Here is a 16,589-nt window from a genome sequence, read left to right on the forward strand (position 1 = left end):
AGCCCTACTACAAGAGATGCACTTGGCAAAACACACGGAACGGGGTATTGCAGTGAGGTGGGCGGGCTTTAAAGTAGCGGCTTCATTCTCATCCTATGTAAGGGGCACGATGATTTTGGTTAAAAGAGGTGTTGAGTTTCAACCAGCCGTATGCATGTGGATGAAGAGGGCAGGTGTGCGATGGTACAGGGGAAGCTAAGGGGCTCGCCGGTTACTATAATTAACGGTCCCATTGTGGACGACCCGGTATGTTTTTCCCGGATGTATGGTGCACTGAGGGGTTGGCCGGAAGCCACTGTGCTATGGGGCGGCAACCTGAATACATATTTAAACCCAGACCTAGATAAGTCTAACCCACTGACCCATCGCACCCCGGGCAACCAGGAACATAGCTTGTGCCGTTGAAGAGTTTGGCTTGAGTGATGTGTGGCGTGCAAGGAACCCCCTAGTGAGAGAAGGCACACATGCAACGCCTTTGCACGGTAGCTGGTCAAGGTTGGACTACTGGCTGGTGGGCGATGAGGCCATGAGTTGGGTGCATGAGGTAGTGCATCTGCCACGCATGCGGTCAGATCATAATCCTGTACAGTTAGACATGGAGATCCCATCAGCTATACATCGCCCATTCACATGTCGGCTACATTCAGAGGCGCTACTAGACCCGATATATGACAAAACTGTGCCCTTATTTAATGCGAAGTATTGTTCGATGGCCTCCCTCACAGTTGACGAAGCCTCAACGCTGTGGGAGGCTTTTAAGGTCATGATTAGGGGAGTGTGTATTAGTACTGCTGGAGGCATACTACGGGACATACGGACACAACTACAAAACAAGGCGAACGTCCTGCGGGACCTAGAATGCAATTATGCCACATCACACGCGACAAGCACACTAGCTCACATAAATGAGCTACTCACTGATGAGACATTGGCTGAAACTGCGGGAGAGGTACTTTAATTCAGACACGTGGCGCGACGGTATGGGGAGGGTGGCAGGCTGGGGCGCATACTGGCGAACAAGATCAAGGATCGCCAAGAGCAAACGCTTATAGATATGATAACAGACGGAGACGGGGGGGTATATCACCATCCGTTGGCCATTACAGAGCAATTTAAGTGTTTCTATGCAGACCTATACACCTCCAGGGGCGATGCGACGGAGGCCGAGATGGAGGATGTGGTGTGTGCCTGGCTTTCGGACGCACACAGGGAATATCTCTGTCAGCCTATAGATGAGCAGGATGTAAAATCAGCAATTTCGGCATTACCTAACGGTAAGGCACCGAGGCCAGATGGTCTCACGGCGGAGTTTTGTAAGAGATATGCGGATCTAATTGCACCTCACTTACTTGAAATGTATGCTGAGGCACATGAGGTCAGGAGGTTACCGCCGACAATGCGACAAGCACTGATAATTACTCTGCTCAAAAAAGACAAACCCTGATCAACATAGATGCGAAGATATTGGCTAAAATTCTAGCGACCAGGCTACCGCCCCTGATGCCGCGGCTGGTGTTGCCTGATCAGTCAGGCTTTATACCCGAGAGGTCCACGTCGCATAATCTTCGCACTATTTTTTCCATGTTCCACATACTTGAGCCGAGTATGTCAGCTGCGGCTGTACTGCTAGACGCTGCGAAAGCGTTCGATTCGGTGGAATGGAAATACAAGTTTTTTGTTCTGCAGCGGATGGGATTCCCACCATTATTTCTACAGTGGATAGCGGTACTTTATGCAGAACCGTCGGCGAGGGTTGGAGGTTTGACTTCTGGACCTTTCAGCATAAGGAGGGGCACACTTCAGGGATGCCCGTTGTCCCCGTTGCTCTTTGCGATTTATTTGGAGCCATTGGCGGGTGTTATTAGGCAGCGGCATAGAGAGACGGCGCTCAATTTTAACTACTGGCCGGTAGCTATCTGGCTATACGCGGACGACATGGTGCTCTTCTTTCGCGAGCCGTCCCGATACCTATCCCAATTACTCAGCGAATATATTAAATTCAGTCGCCTATCAGGTCTTTCTATCAATTGGGACAAATCTATTATTATTCCACTGACAGAGTCCACCTCGCAGCCAGATGTAGAATTTCCACTGGTATGGTCTACAGACCAGGTTAAATATTTAGGGGTGTGGATTCATAGAGATCTCAATATTGTGATACGCGAAAACTACGGCAGAGCGTGTGTTAATCTGCAGCAGCAGGTGGAGGTATGGCTCTCACTGCCGCTGTCACTGGCGGATCGTATTGCTTTGAATAAAATGGTGGTACTACCGCGGTTTCTATATCTGTTCGATAATATTCCAGTGGTGCTTATGAAGGAGTTTTTTTGTAATGTTCGGCGCATGTTGCTACGGCTAGTTTGGGGCGGCAAGACCACCCGTGTGAAGTGGTTGACTCTCACTGGTGGGTATGACAGAGGGGGGTTCGAAGCACCAGACTTTTACGTTTACTACCTAAGTGTGCAGGCCAAATATGTGTATTACTGGCTAAGGCCACATGCATATACTCTGCATGTTGCGGTGGAAGAAGGAGATGCTTCTTCGGTTCCGTTGCACAGCATAATTACTCACCGAGCGAGAGGCACTCCGAAAACAGAAAAAAATGCTGTAGATGCGACCATAGCAGCCTGGCAGGCAATTGGGCGACTGGCGCAAAAGTTACCAATATATACACCAGCCATGTACATTGAGCACCATGCTGCGATGTCAGTGACCCATGAAGCACTGTCAATGCGCCTACTTCGCGAAGCGGGTCTTCAACGAATGCAGGACATATATCCGAAAGTTTTGTGTATTACATCGGACGATCTACAATACATTAGCAATCAGACATTATTATTCCGTTTTGCGCTGCATAGATTGCGACATGCGTCCAAACTGCATTATACCACTTACCCTTTAGAACCTTCTGCACTTTTATCATTACTATTTGCCCTCACCACTCCTACTAACAAAAAACTGGTTTCCAGACTTTATAGACTGATTAAAGAAGAGTGTATGCCTGAACCAGATATAAGTTGGGAGAGGTGGAATGCGTGTCTCAGTGAGCCAGCTGCAGAAAAGAGCTGGAGGCATATATGTGAATTGACAGGGGCGCTAAGTATGAACGGTAACTTGCGCATTATACATTTTAAATATATACATTTAGTATATTACACACCTGCACGTCTGCATAGCTTTGGGATACATAAATCCGATTGTTGTGTGCGATGTGGTCAGGGAGGAGCAGATTTTTTACATTTAGCTTGGGGATGCCGAAAGGTGAATGAGTTCTGGGAAGGGGTGGTACGGAACTTGGTGAGTATGACGGCGGTGGAATTACAGTGTGCCCCGCTTGTTTGCTTACTTTGCTGTGCGCCTCACCTCAGGAGTGAGACTGGGAGATTGATACGATTGGCATTAATGATAGCTGCACGCAGAGTGGCAGTTGTTTGGGGGGGGGGAACACAGTCCAAAAGTAGAACAGTGGTTAAAAGACCTGGTTTACTGCAAGGAGAATATGGAAGTGTACGCGGAAGAATTGCCAACAATGTCAAGACCGAGAGATATCTGGAAACCGTTACGTGCCTTCCTAATGGCCAGGATAACCGATGCTGTGTGAGGGGCTTGGTTAGTGATGCCGGGGGCACTGGCGGGAGGACAGGCTCTTGACCTGGGTGAAGCGACATTATTCTGGTACGACTTTGTAACTCACGATTAAGTTGTATAAACAGATGTTTGTTGTATATTTTTTAAATTTGTTTATTTTTGGGTTTTATTATATGGTTTTTATTTTTTGGTTAGAATGCGTCGTTCAATGCTGGGAGAATTGAGAACATTTCAGTAATTGAGTTTATGTCCTTTTTTATTCTTTTTACACAAGTGTTTAAAATGTCTTTTGTAAAGGGGTATGTGTTGTATTGTTAATGTTTGTTTTGGAAAATTGAATAAAAATAAATAAATTAAAAATTATAAAAAACTATCCAGTTCTTCGATACGCAGCATTGTATATTTTGCTACCCTTTGTGCCATTTCTATCTGTTTATCTGTTAGATTGTATTCAGAAAACAGACAAACTGTTGATAAAACGCCAAGGCACATAGCTTGCATGCAAAGATTGCAGCGTCCAGCTTAACGACATGATAGAACGTAATTGAGATTGCTCGTGTTGTAATATGGCCAAATCTTGTTCTAGAATGTCTATCGCAGAAGATACAATGTTGCCCGAGGAATATATCCTAGACGTCAATATTGTTAACCCATTGTCTACCACTGCTAGAGATTTTTCTAGACCTACAGTCTATTTCCCGTAATCTCTCTGCGACCTCTTGATGTGATATTTTCTATATTTCATTGTAGGCAGCATAAATGCCTGCATATATGAAACATTTGACGTAGTTTCCTGGGACCCAATAAAAAATCCCTAAGATCTACATGTTGTGTGAGCAAGGATAAGTATTGTTTCACCTGTGTGAGTGTTGAGGTTTTTAGCCAATCAAGGCACAACTTCCCAACACTGTAGGATGTCACTACCCCTGGATGTTGTCTTTGCACTTAACGTGGATCTGGCCTATGGATACTAAACCCTTCTGTTTTACCCATGAATCTTTCCTGAAAACTATTGGTGTCTGTGGGCCAAATCAACCATTTCTTCCAATCGGGGTACGATCTAATATATTGTATGACGTCATCTGATGTAACCTCTTTTTGTGATGTTCCATATCCCTCGGTCCGTGATCGTGTTGGCAGCTGAGGTGTGTTCAAGTCTTTGTTCTTGGCTAGTCCAAGGCAAGAAATCTGTTGCACTGTCTTGTTCAAAAACATGATCTGTTGAAGGATGAGACATGCTCTAAATAAAGCTTTCGTTTCCTGCACTTGCCATTCTCTAGTACCCCAGACTGATTTTAAGTCAATTGTGTCTTTCCATAAGTTGAAACCTTGTTCGGACAACTGGGCAATAAAGGATGCAGAGTAAATGTGCTTGGAGTTTTTTAGCATATTTTTCTGTGCTGATTTTGGTGCAATCTTATAATAATATGAGGCTGGGTCAGAGATGTTAAACCCTGAAAATTATGGAAACTTGTGTAAATGTTTTTGAACTGCCATTTGGCGGTGTTGGACAATGTTTCCACTGGTGGTTTGTGAATACATTTCTAGGATTAGCAGATTCATGCAAAAAATGATGACCATAATGTTGAAAACAATACATAGATTCAAAATATGATGTGCCTTCCAATGTTTCACTATTAGAAAATGCAGATTTTTCTAAATCAGAGAACATGTTATTTACAGTTTCAAAATCCAATCATCGGAAAATGTACTTGAGGTAATGATATCACTTATTGATATTTTAAATAAATGTGGAATCTTTAAAAGTTATGTCAGGCCAAATACATCAAAATCAACATTGTCCCAAACTATACCATCAGGAATAGGAACTACTGTAATGTTCACTGATGACTCGATGAGATGATTGGTGTGGTTTTAAAATTAAGTTGACCTTTTGGGCTGCAGAGTTTTGCTGAATGTAATGTCTATCAGTAAGCATGTTAAAAATTATTACTAAGCCTAACTAGAAAAGAAAGAAAAGTACCCCAGTGATTACCCATAGTTCTACCCAAAGTGATTCCAGGTAAGTCTTTGAGGAAGTTCAGAAAGTCTTTAACTTTGCATGATTTTTGGGCTGGCGTCGTTTCAGGTTCACTTGGACCCAAAGAAAACTTATCAAAGTTTATGAAGTAGCCAAAAGCTGTTCGATCAATTGTTGGAATTGCATCGGGATTTGTTGAAATAGTATTTAGCTCTTCGAGCATGTTGACATAGACATCTGTAATTAGTCTTATAGCAATATGCTTGTTATTGTGAGTTTGATTTTGAAGTTGAACTTCAGGTTCAAGAAGAACGAGTTCCATAGCAATGTTGCACAGTCCTTCATTAAGTTGACCTTTTGGGCTGCAGAGTTTTGCTGAATGTAATGTCTATCAGTAAGCATGTTAAAAATTATTACTAAGCCTAACTAGAAAAGAAAGAAAAGTACCCCAGTGATTACCCATAGTTCTACCCAAAGTGATTCCAGGTAAGTCTTTGAGGAAGTTCAGAAAGTCTTTAACTTTGCATGATTTTTGGGCTGGCGTCGTTTCAGGTTCACTTGGACCCAAAGAAAACTTATCAAAGTTTATGAAGTAGCCAAAAGCTGTTCGATCAATTGTTGGAATTGCATCGGGATTTGTTGAAATAGTATTTAGCTCTTCGAGCATGTTGACATAGACATCTGTAATTGGTCTTATAGCAATATGCTTGTTATTGTGAGTTTGATTTTGAAGTTGAACTTCAGGTTCAAGAAGAACGAGTTCCATAGCAATGTTGCACAGTCCTTCATTCCGTACAGGAGGCTCTTCGAACGTGATGAGTCTTTCGTTTGAACTTATTGAATTGTAGCGAGAGGAGGGCATCTGCTACATTGGAGTCCATGAGGCCTACTTAGTGTCGGCAACATAGTGTGGTTTGATTAGGTCGATTGAGACAAATCTTTTCTCCTTTTTTCCGGCAAGAGGCGGCAGAAGTACAGTTCTTGTCCCTTCAATGGCCAGGACTGGTACAGGTTTTCTGTAGGATGACCCAAATTCTTTCTTGTCAGCTATTTTCTCTCTGACCAGATCCCCGACTTTTGGGATCCAGACAGGTCTTGCCATGACTGATTTGACTTAACCCGGGGGGGGGGGGGGGGGGGTCTGCTTCAGGGGGACATTACTTTGTTGTGTCCTGGATTCATTTAAATCCTGTAAAACCGCCAAATGATGTTAAAAGGCTTTTCATCTGCCCCTGCCTCTTCACAATCAAGATCACGTACCCACATTCTCGTCCCAAATAGGACCTCATATGGAGTAACATACCCCCAGAGAACTTCTTGGCATGCTGTTAAGGGCTGTCTGTACTCCATACAGGTGTTTTACCCAACTCTCACCCGTGCCTTATACTCTAGCTGTCAAAGATTGCTTTAAGTCTCTGTTTTTTCTCTCCACAACCGAATTTCCCTCTGGATGGTATGGAGAGGAGTACCACAATGCTACACCCAATTCTCGCATGGCCTCCTTGTGAGCCCGAGAGCTAAACGCAGGTCCCTGGTCAGAATGTAATGTGCCAATTGTGTATGTCCCTATAAAGACTCACAAATCTTTGATGACAGTTCGAGCATCAGCCGAGCGTTAGGGCCATAGGAATCTCAAGCAGGACGCTCGCAAACTGAAAGCCTAATTCTATCTAATAATGGGATCTGTGCTGTGCGAGCTATGGTGGCCCCATTTGTCTGTTGACAGATATTGCACTTTAAGATGAAGTCTTTGGTCTGCTTTGTTAACCCAGGCCATCAATAGCATTGTTTTAACAAAGAAACAGTTGCCGTAACTCCTGCATGTGCAGAACCTATCCCTTCCTGTGCTGTTAGGAATAAACCTAACCTATGATCCATGTTTGGAATTACTCTATCCCCTACTCCAGGAATCTGAGCAAATGGAATGTTATTGGCATCTAATTTGTAGGAGTACTTAAGTGGAAACTTTTTTGGTAGTGCTTTGCTGTTCTTGCATGAAGCAATGACAGCCACCATAATCTCACCGTCTATTCTCATTTTAGAATGAGTGATTGCAGCTACGGAAGCTGTGCGTGCAGCCTCCTTTGCGACTTCATCAGCCAATGAATTCCCTTCAACGTGAACGTCATCCCGCTGTATGTATCACGTGAGCCCTCGGTAGTCCAGATTTTAACTCCACTACCTGTTCCCATAGCATTTTATGCTTAATTGTTCCACCTTTTGTGTCTTTGAACCCATTTTGAACCCAGTATTGCAAGTATTCATGGTAAGACTGCACACAGTAAAAGGAATCACACACAATTAGTGTGGGGAATGCTCGATCTGTATTTACTAATGCAAGTATCAGTGCTTTTAATTCTGCCAACTGTGCCATGCAGTCTCCTAGAGACTGTATTTTTGTGCAACTTGGATGGAACTTCCCAACCCGCTTGCGACCTTTAACGATAGCACATGCTGCGCTAAATTGTTGCTTACTCCCTATGGCCGGTTGAGCAGATCCGCCAGTGTAAATTATATATTCATACTGATCTTGAGGCATTATTTTGTTTGGTAGAGGATATTCTTGTTCGTATTGCAGGAATGCTTGTGGATTTAATTTGGGTCGTACCTGTATTCTACATCTGATGCAGTGAAAAAATTAGCCCATTGTATCCATCTCAGATGTAAAGCTTTAGCGTTAGAGACTGCGACAAAGGCAAGCGTCCCTAAGGCTGGAACTGGAGTCACTACTTTTATTCGTTTCCCCTGAGCTAGTGCTCTTTCTCTCACTACAGCAGTCTGTACTGCTGTTAGAATCTTTTCTGCACATCTCAGCATTTGTGTACAAATGTGATTTGTATGCAATTGGTACTGTTTCACCTTCATTATATGCAGTGCTTAATTTGTAAAATATGAAGTCCAGGTGCTCAAATGTTTGTCGGAGGCCACACCTACTTTTCTCCAGCTCCACCCACTTCCTCCACCGGCTCCACCCACTTAGTCTATTGGCTTCACCTACATCCGCAACTCGCACTGTTAAAAGTAACTGAAAGTAATGAACAATGAAATAGTGATGTCTGAGTTTTTCAAAACTGTTTCTGAAGCTCACTTGGATTATACCATAAAAAAGAATGCGTGAGGGCGTACTTGCCTGCATACGATTAAATATCTTCAGATTTGTGAGTTTGAAAGTTGCCTCCAATGGGTGTTCTATATTTAAAAAGAGTTGGACAGGCTTGTCAGGCACACTGACTGATATGCTAGAACAACACTGCGTTTAAAAGCATGAGTGCATTTACTAAAGCTATGGGCAAGAATTCTTCTCTAGTACAGTCTTTTAAAAAAGCAATAGTTGATGGTAAAGGCAACTGCCAAACCAGAGTAAGCCCAGGTTGTGCTCGGCTCTTGGGTTCTTATGCAAAGGTAGTACAAAATAGACTGTTAACACCCGTTTTTGCACTCCCTACAATAACCCGCAAGTACCTTTTGTTTCAAAATGATTTGCAAGGATTATGGTATTGTAAGAAAACCGAGATAAAGGTTTTCACGTTCTAACATGAACATGAGAATAAACTCATAGGTTGAGAAACAACTATCTATCTATCTATCTAGGAAGAGAAAGCTACTGCAATTTTTTATGGATATCCTTCCTCTGGGATGATGTATACAAACTTTAGATTAAAAATCTATCTTTTTTTTTTAAGTGACATAATGCGTGCCAGTTTGGACAAAAACACGTTGCCATGCTTTCAATATAATGACTTGCAGAAAGAGCCACACCGTTTCCATCAACATCGTCTTTCACATCAAAACGAAATATAAGTCAGTGCTTGATTACTCAAAATGCTGTCACACTTTGGTGTTCTGAGAATGACAAGCATGTAATAAAAGAGAGAAGGAAAGGCTTCGACGGAAAACGAAAAATATAAGGAAGCATCAAGATGGAGCATGTAAGAGACAAAAGGGTACTAAGAAAGAGAGGGAAAAAACAAGAAGCAATAGAGAGCAAAAACAGAGTCAGAGGGGCAGGGAAAGAGAGGGAGGGGCAGAAAAAGTTAGTGAAAAAAGTGTGGGAGACAGAGAAAGACAAAGAGAGTCCACTTTCCAACTGTAATTGCATTAAAGGTATCTTTGTGTGCTGTATTCCTAGAGGAGGGAGTGCCTGATGCAGAGCAGGAAATACCAGTACTTTATGACATTTTAATAGTATTTACCATTTGGCTTCATATCACGTTAATAACAGTTATTACTTTAACATGAAAATATTAACTTGTTAAACTGCAGGATCACAAAAGGCTGTGACACCCACCAGGCCTCAAAATTGTGACCCTCCAGGTGCTGACATGTCTTTACACTTGTAATTCTCGAAGTTATCTTCTCAGATTGTACGACCTTCCCGCGGCTTTAGGAGTGGAGTCAAGTATGAAAAGCGACCTTACAAATAGGACTGGATGTGTTTTCACGTCGCTGCAAATGTTTTATGTTCATAAAATGGCTTTGTGCTCGTCTTGTAAAGAGAACGTTCTCTTCACCATCCCGCTGCGAATTGATTATATTTAACTGTAAGGGCTAGTCAGTGGCTATGTAGACAATTAAAATCATTGCAAGACGTGGCAATCTGAAAACAAATCTGCACAGGCTGCCTGCCGCATGCAGAACTAAATAATCCAGATTCCAGCCCTTGGCAGGGCCTTAAGTTAACCGCTCCTCAGCCCTAAATTAAGTTTACACATACTACGGGAGCCTATGCAAAATGAAATCACACATCTTCTACTGTGCCTGTTTGGACTCTGACCTCTCAAAGTATCAATCAAACCAACGTCAAGCCGATTTGGCCTTTCTGCCTCGATGCTGCTTAAAACCATGTGTAGAATAGCTATTTGCATAGCTGCCAAGGTTTCAGATTGCTGTGTGTGACATTTTCATAATTTTAGAGTAATTATGAGTGACATTTCACCGACTGTGAGTGACACTTATTCGCGAGCAAAATCAAGCAATGAAGACTAGGGAAACATATATATATATATATATATATATATTACCTACTGGCGGTCGCCAGTAGGTAGTTATAGTTAGGACCACGTTTCCATAGGAAAACCTCAACATTCTATTTTGAATAACTTTGGCGCCGGTCGACGAATCCTCGCGAATTTCTCAAAATAGGTGGGGCGCTACGCTCCGCTCCTACCCTGAAAGTCTCGGGGGGATCCGTCAAGCGGGGGCTGAGATAAAAGGGGGGTCCCAAAACGCGTTTTTCCCATGCATTTTTCCATAGGACTTTAGAACGAGCTACAGCCCGAACGGCTGAACAGAATTACTCAAAATTTGGCAGAGAGGTAGTCCCTAGGTCAAGGAAGTGCCTTTTGTAGGTTTGGTGTAAATCTGTTCAGTAGATTCTGAGAAAATAGCGTTTAAATCAATATATATATCTGAGCCCGCTTACGGTACGCTTACCGTACGCTTACCGTAAGCGTACGGTGGCGTGCGCGAGCGCGATTCTGATTGGCTCTTAGATCTTAGTAAACATTCGAATCGGCCGAAACCAGGAAGCGGCGGCCGCCATTTTCTGTGTTTCACTCTGAAAAAAAAAGAGAGAAAACAAGAAAAGGGGGCAAGGAGGAGAGTTACAGACCCCCTAACATTTGTAAGGGGGTCAAAGAAGGACAGAAAAGTACAAAAAAAACATTTATTGATTTTTTAAAAAATCACGGGGTACGCGTACGGTAAGCTTACGGTAAGCGTACGGTTAAAAAAAATAAAAATGAATAAATGAAATGACGAATTAAGAGTTTAGAAATTAGGGAGCTCTAAAAAGAGCTGTTGTGTTTATGAAGTCATTTTTTTAGTGGTACCTACAAGTAAGTACCGATGCAGAGTCTAAGGTTCAAGAGGAAGACTCTGTTCCCTTCATCATTGAAGTGCCCACCATCTCCTCTATAAATGTCTTGCATGTCATAACGCAAGTTGTTGTGGTAAATGGCACCCATACCATAGTCACGGAGGAAAGCAGAAACAGATTTGTTGACGTGCTTTCTTGCTTTGTCAATCTGCGGACAGAAATGATTGGACCAGTTCCATTTTTGCCTTTGGCATATGTTGGAAAACACAAAGGCAGTTTTAGGGAAAAGTGTAAACAGTTGTGCAAAGGTGTCCTTCATAAGCATTTCCAGACCTACCCCAGTCAAAGTGCCTAGGTCATTGCCACCACAGTGCACTATTATGAGGTCAGGGTGTTGGATTTGAATGAAGGATTTCACCAATGGCATCAATTGGTGCCACTTTAACCCTCTCTGACCAATCCATTTAATGTCTACATTTGGCAAAGCAAGGTCTCTCACCATACCTGTTTTCTCTGCAAACTTTTCACTCCAGAAGACATAGCTGTGCCCTACAATCCACACTGTGAACATCTTCAAAGGAGAACTGGATGCACTCAGGAGGTGTCTTTCAGTAGAATGGCAATATGAAAAGAAAGACAGTTTGGAAATGGAGGCATACATATTTTTAACAAAACAAAAAGAACTGATTGGCTGTTTCATACCATTCTAGAAAAAAAACTAGGCTGTATGTGTAAATTAATAGAAGCATGTTTTGTATTGGTACAAAAAAATGTGTAACCAAAGAACAGTACTATGGATTTGCTGTAAGGTTTGAAAAGTCAAGCACTCTTGCTCTGTGGAATTGAAACATTGTGTGGCGAACTTCTGACCTAACTCCACACAGCAGTGTTCCATGAGCTGTTGCTATGGTAGCAGGCAGAAGTCAAGTTGGGGGAAGGGTACTAGGCAGAAGTCAAGTTGGGGGAAGGGTACTTTTGGAAAAGGGTTGGTTTTCAACCAATAGAAATGTGTGATTACATTTGAAAAAAAGGGGGAAGCACTGAGATTTGAAACTTACAAGTATATGTGTGGAAAAAAAGAGGGAAAGTTTGCCATTATCTGGTTCTGCTGAGAGGAGAGAGGTGAACACAACAGAGATCCTGGCTCTGATAATCTGCTGTTTGAGTGTCACATTTCTTTCACAACTAACTAATTTTAAAGGTGAGTTTACAGTTTGAGAGGGGATGTATGTGGTAACTTAAGAAATGAATAATAGAAATGGGAATTGTTTTTGTTGTAGTTACACATGGTGGTTTCATAATGTGTCAGTCTGTAAAAGTGATTTACACTTGCCCCGAAAAAAAAAAGAGCAGTAAGTGTGCTTTCAAATTGGCAAAGAAATTTCGTTTTGGGACTAATGTGAAAACATGACTCTGTGTGCATAGAGGAACTATAGGCAGAGATTTATTGCGTCTTGCTCTGGTGATTTCACAGTTGCATTAGATGGAAAGGGGGAGCGAATTTTTGGGGGAAGAAGCAGAGTCTTAGCACACACCCATGTGCTTGCCATGTATAGTCATGCACAGTATTTACAAGCGAGTGGGGTTTTCAGGTTTCAGTCTGTAATGCAAATACATTCAGCATCACTAAGGCTGGTTGCCCTTGCTGGAGTGTAGGCAGTCACCGAGAATACACATGGTGGTGGTCTGAAAAAACAGTTTGGACATGTGCATTTAAATAAATTAAAAAAAAAGGTTTCATAATGTGTCAGTCTGTAAAAGTGATTTTCACTTGGCCCGGAAAAAAAAAAGAGCAGTAAGTGTGCTTTCAAATTGGCAAAGAAATTTCGTTTTGGGACTAATGTGAAAACATGACTCTGTGTGCAGAGAGGAATTATAGGCAGAGATTTATTGCGTCTTGCTCTGGTGATTTCACAGTTGCATTAGATGGAAAGGGGGAGCGAATTTTTGGGGGAAGAAGCAGAGTCTTAGCACACACCCATGTGCTTGCCATGTATAGTCATGCACAGTATTTACAAGCGAGTGGGGTTTTCAGGTTTCAGTCTGTAATGCAAATACATTCAGCATCACTAAGGCTGGTTGCCCTTGCTGGAGTGTAGGCAGTCACCGAGAATACACATGGTGGTGGTCTGAAAAAACAGCTTGGACATGTGCATTTAAATAAATTTAAAAAAAAGGTTTCATAATGTGTCAGTCTGTAAAAGTGTTTTTCACTTGGCCCGGAAAAAAAAAGAGCAGTAAGTGTGCTTTCAAATTGGCAAAGAAATTTCGTTTTGGGACTAATGTGAAAACATGACTCTGTGTGCAGAGAGGAATTGTAGGCAGAGATTTATTGCGTCTTGCTCTGGTGATTTCACAGTTGCATTAGATGGAAAGGGGGAGCGAATTTTTGGGGGAAGAAGCAGAGTCTTAGCACACACCCATGTGCTTGCCATGTATAGTCATGCACAGTATTTACAAGCGAGTGGGGTTTTCAGGTTTCAGTCTGTAATGCAAATACATTCAGCATCACTAAGGCTGGTTGCCCTTGCTGGAGTGTAGGCAGTCACCGAGAATACACATGGTGGTGGTCTGAAAAAACAGCTTGGACATGTGCATTTAAATAAATCAAAAAAAGTGGTTTCATAATGTGTCAGTCTGTAAAAGTGATTTCCAATTGTAAAAAGTGATTTTCACTTGCGCCGAAAAAAAAAAGAGCAGTAAGTGTGCTTTCAAATTGGCAAAGAAATTTCGTTTTGGGACTAATGTGAAAACATGACTCTGTGTGCATAGAGGAATTATAGGCAGAGATTTATTGCGTCTTGCTCTGGTGATTTCACAGTTGCATTAGATGGAAAGGGGGAGCGAATTTTTGGGGGAAGAAGCAGAGTCTTAGCACACACCCATGTGCTTGCCATGTATAGTCATGCACAGTATTTACAAGCGAGTGGGGTTTTCAGGTTTCAGTCTGTAATGCAAATACATTCAGCTTCACTAAGGCTGGTTGCCCTTGCTGGAGTGTAGCACTCTGGACATGGGCTTTTTAAAAAATCTGAAAAGTGGTTTCATAATGTGACAGTTTGTAAAAGTGATTTTCACTTGCCCAAAAAAAAGAGCAGTTTGTGTGCATTCAAATTGGCAAAGAAATTTCGTTTTGTGACTATTGTGAAAAGAAATGTAGTAATATATTTAAATACAATAAAGGATTTTTTTTTAGTTTTTTTCAGGTATTGCTGAAGAACAGTGAACAAAATTTAAGATGCCTACAAAATCTAGAGTTCAAAAAACGCTAAAAAAAAAACTATATTTGAAGACAACTGGAGGACCAAAGTTAGTAGAAGATGCTCATGTTGGGAAAAAGAAAAAATCTTCTGGTAAGCAGAAAAAACAATTTCTTAAAAAAATATTCAAAACAAAGAAAAATGTACAAAATGTCTGTCCTGGAAAGAATGTAACAAAACGAAGAGAACAGCAAAAAATTGAGAATTTAGTTAATGCAAATATACCTTCTGCAACTGAAAAGTTTTACATAAACAGAAAAACAGCGTTTAAAGAGATACGTAGAAAAATGTTTCAGAGAAGAGTTATGTCCAATTTGATAAAGGATGTGAAGAAATATAAGCAAAAGGCTAAATTTTATAAGAGAAAAAAAGAAATTGAAGCCATTGCAGCAAAAGCATTAGAATTAAAAAGGAAACTATTCATTTTAATTTTGAATAGGATGCGTACATTAGATAAAATGGTTAATGTACTGAAATCACAAAGCAAAAGCAAAAGAGTAGTGAACAGAACAAACTTTTGTAAAGTGTTTTTAGGAAAGTGGATGCATAGTTCAAGTAGTGAACCTTTTTTTAATGAAGAGAGCTATTTTCAAAGTAATAGTTTGCTGCATGCAGTTGACACCAGAGGTCGTTCATACGAAGTAAAAAATGGTTGCATAATGGAGAAGGAGATAATGGTTCCAAGAGATGAGGTACAAGTGATGGCAGATGAGGCAATGGGGAGACGTCCTAAAGCCCCGGTGTACACTTGGAATTGTAGTAGTATTTGCACTGTGCGTCAGGAATCTATTGACAGATTTCGAGAGTTTCTAAGAGAATATAGCAAAAAAAGTGTAAAACAGAAGATTAAGGTGCTTCAAAGTCTGGATCCATGCAGAGTGAGAGAGAATACTGGTTTGCAGGGTCATTCTCTGGCTTGTCTATCTAGAAAAGTGTGCAATAGTGTTTTCCATCATTTTAGGATGCTGGCTGTTCATCATACTGAAATGAGAAAGTTTGTGAGACGGTTGTATTTTGCCAAAAGTCCAGCAATAAAGTTAAATGAATTGAATAGGGCTCTGTTCCGAGGAACGGTATCAGATGTAGAGAAGGTTGTTGATGAAATTCAGTTTTGTTACTTTGGTCCTGAACAAAACAGTGCAGAGAAGGACACAGTAAATGAGGAAGAAGTGGAAGAGAATGTAGAACCTTCTGTAAGTAAGACATTTAATGATCACATAACAAAATTTGCAATAGTCTCTAATGAAAGACCAAATGTTACTTGTATTTGTTGCCGCAGAACTCATTATAGAAAACAAACTAGGAATGTTGATCTCTACAGAAAGAGTGAAAATGAAGATAATTATAAGTGGAAGGATTTTGCCACATATATATTTCTTGAAAATTGTTTTGAATTGGGTGAAGATCAGCGTATTTGTAAATACTGTTACAACAAGTTAGAGGAAAATAGAATGCCGACCAGAGCTGTACATAATAATTTAGAATTGGATGCTATTCCTGCTGAACTTTCTGAATTAAATACATATGAGTCTATACTCATTCAATGTGTTCATCCGTTCCAGACCATAGTACGTATGGAGCCCAAAACTGGTAAATTACCTCCTTCAGATTTACTGAGAGGTTTAAAAGGTAGAGTGGTGTATTTGCCCTTGGATTTGAAAAAAAATATGGAAACTATTGATGCGGATACTTTGGAAACTGAACCATTAATTATTCTGGTTAATGGTGTACCTACAAAGAATAAGAAGATTTGGCAGGAGCTGGTAGATGTGCGGAAAGTACAAAGAGCAAATTTGTATTTGAAAAAAAATAACAAATGGTATGAAGCAATTTATATAGAAGAAGAAGAAGAAGACGAAGATTTTCAAGAAGACACAGAAACACCAACTGGACAAATTGAAAAAGTGGACAAGACAAAGGAAGAAGAAATTTATGAACATTT

This window comes from Triturus cristatus, chromosome 12 (genome assembly GCF_964204655.1).
Source record: "Triturus cristatus chromosome 12, aTriCri1.1, whole genome shotgun sequence".
Lineage (NCBI taxonomy): Eukaryota > Metazoa > Chordata > Amphibia > Caudata > Salamandridae > Triturus > Triturus cristatus.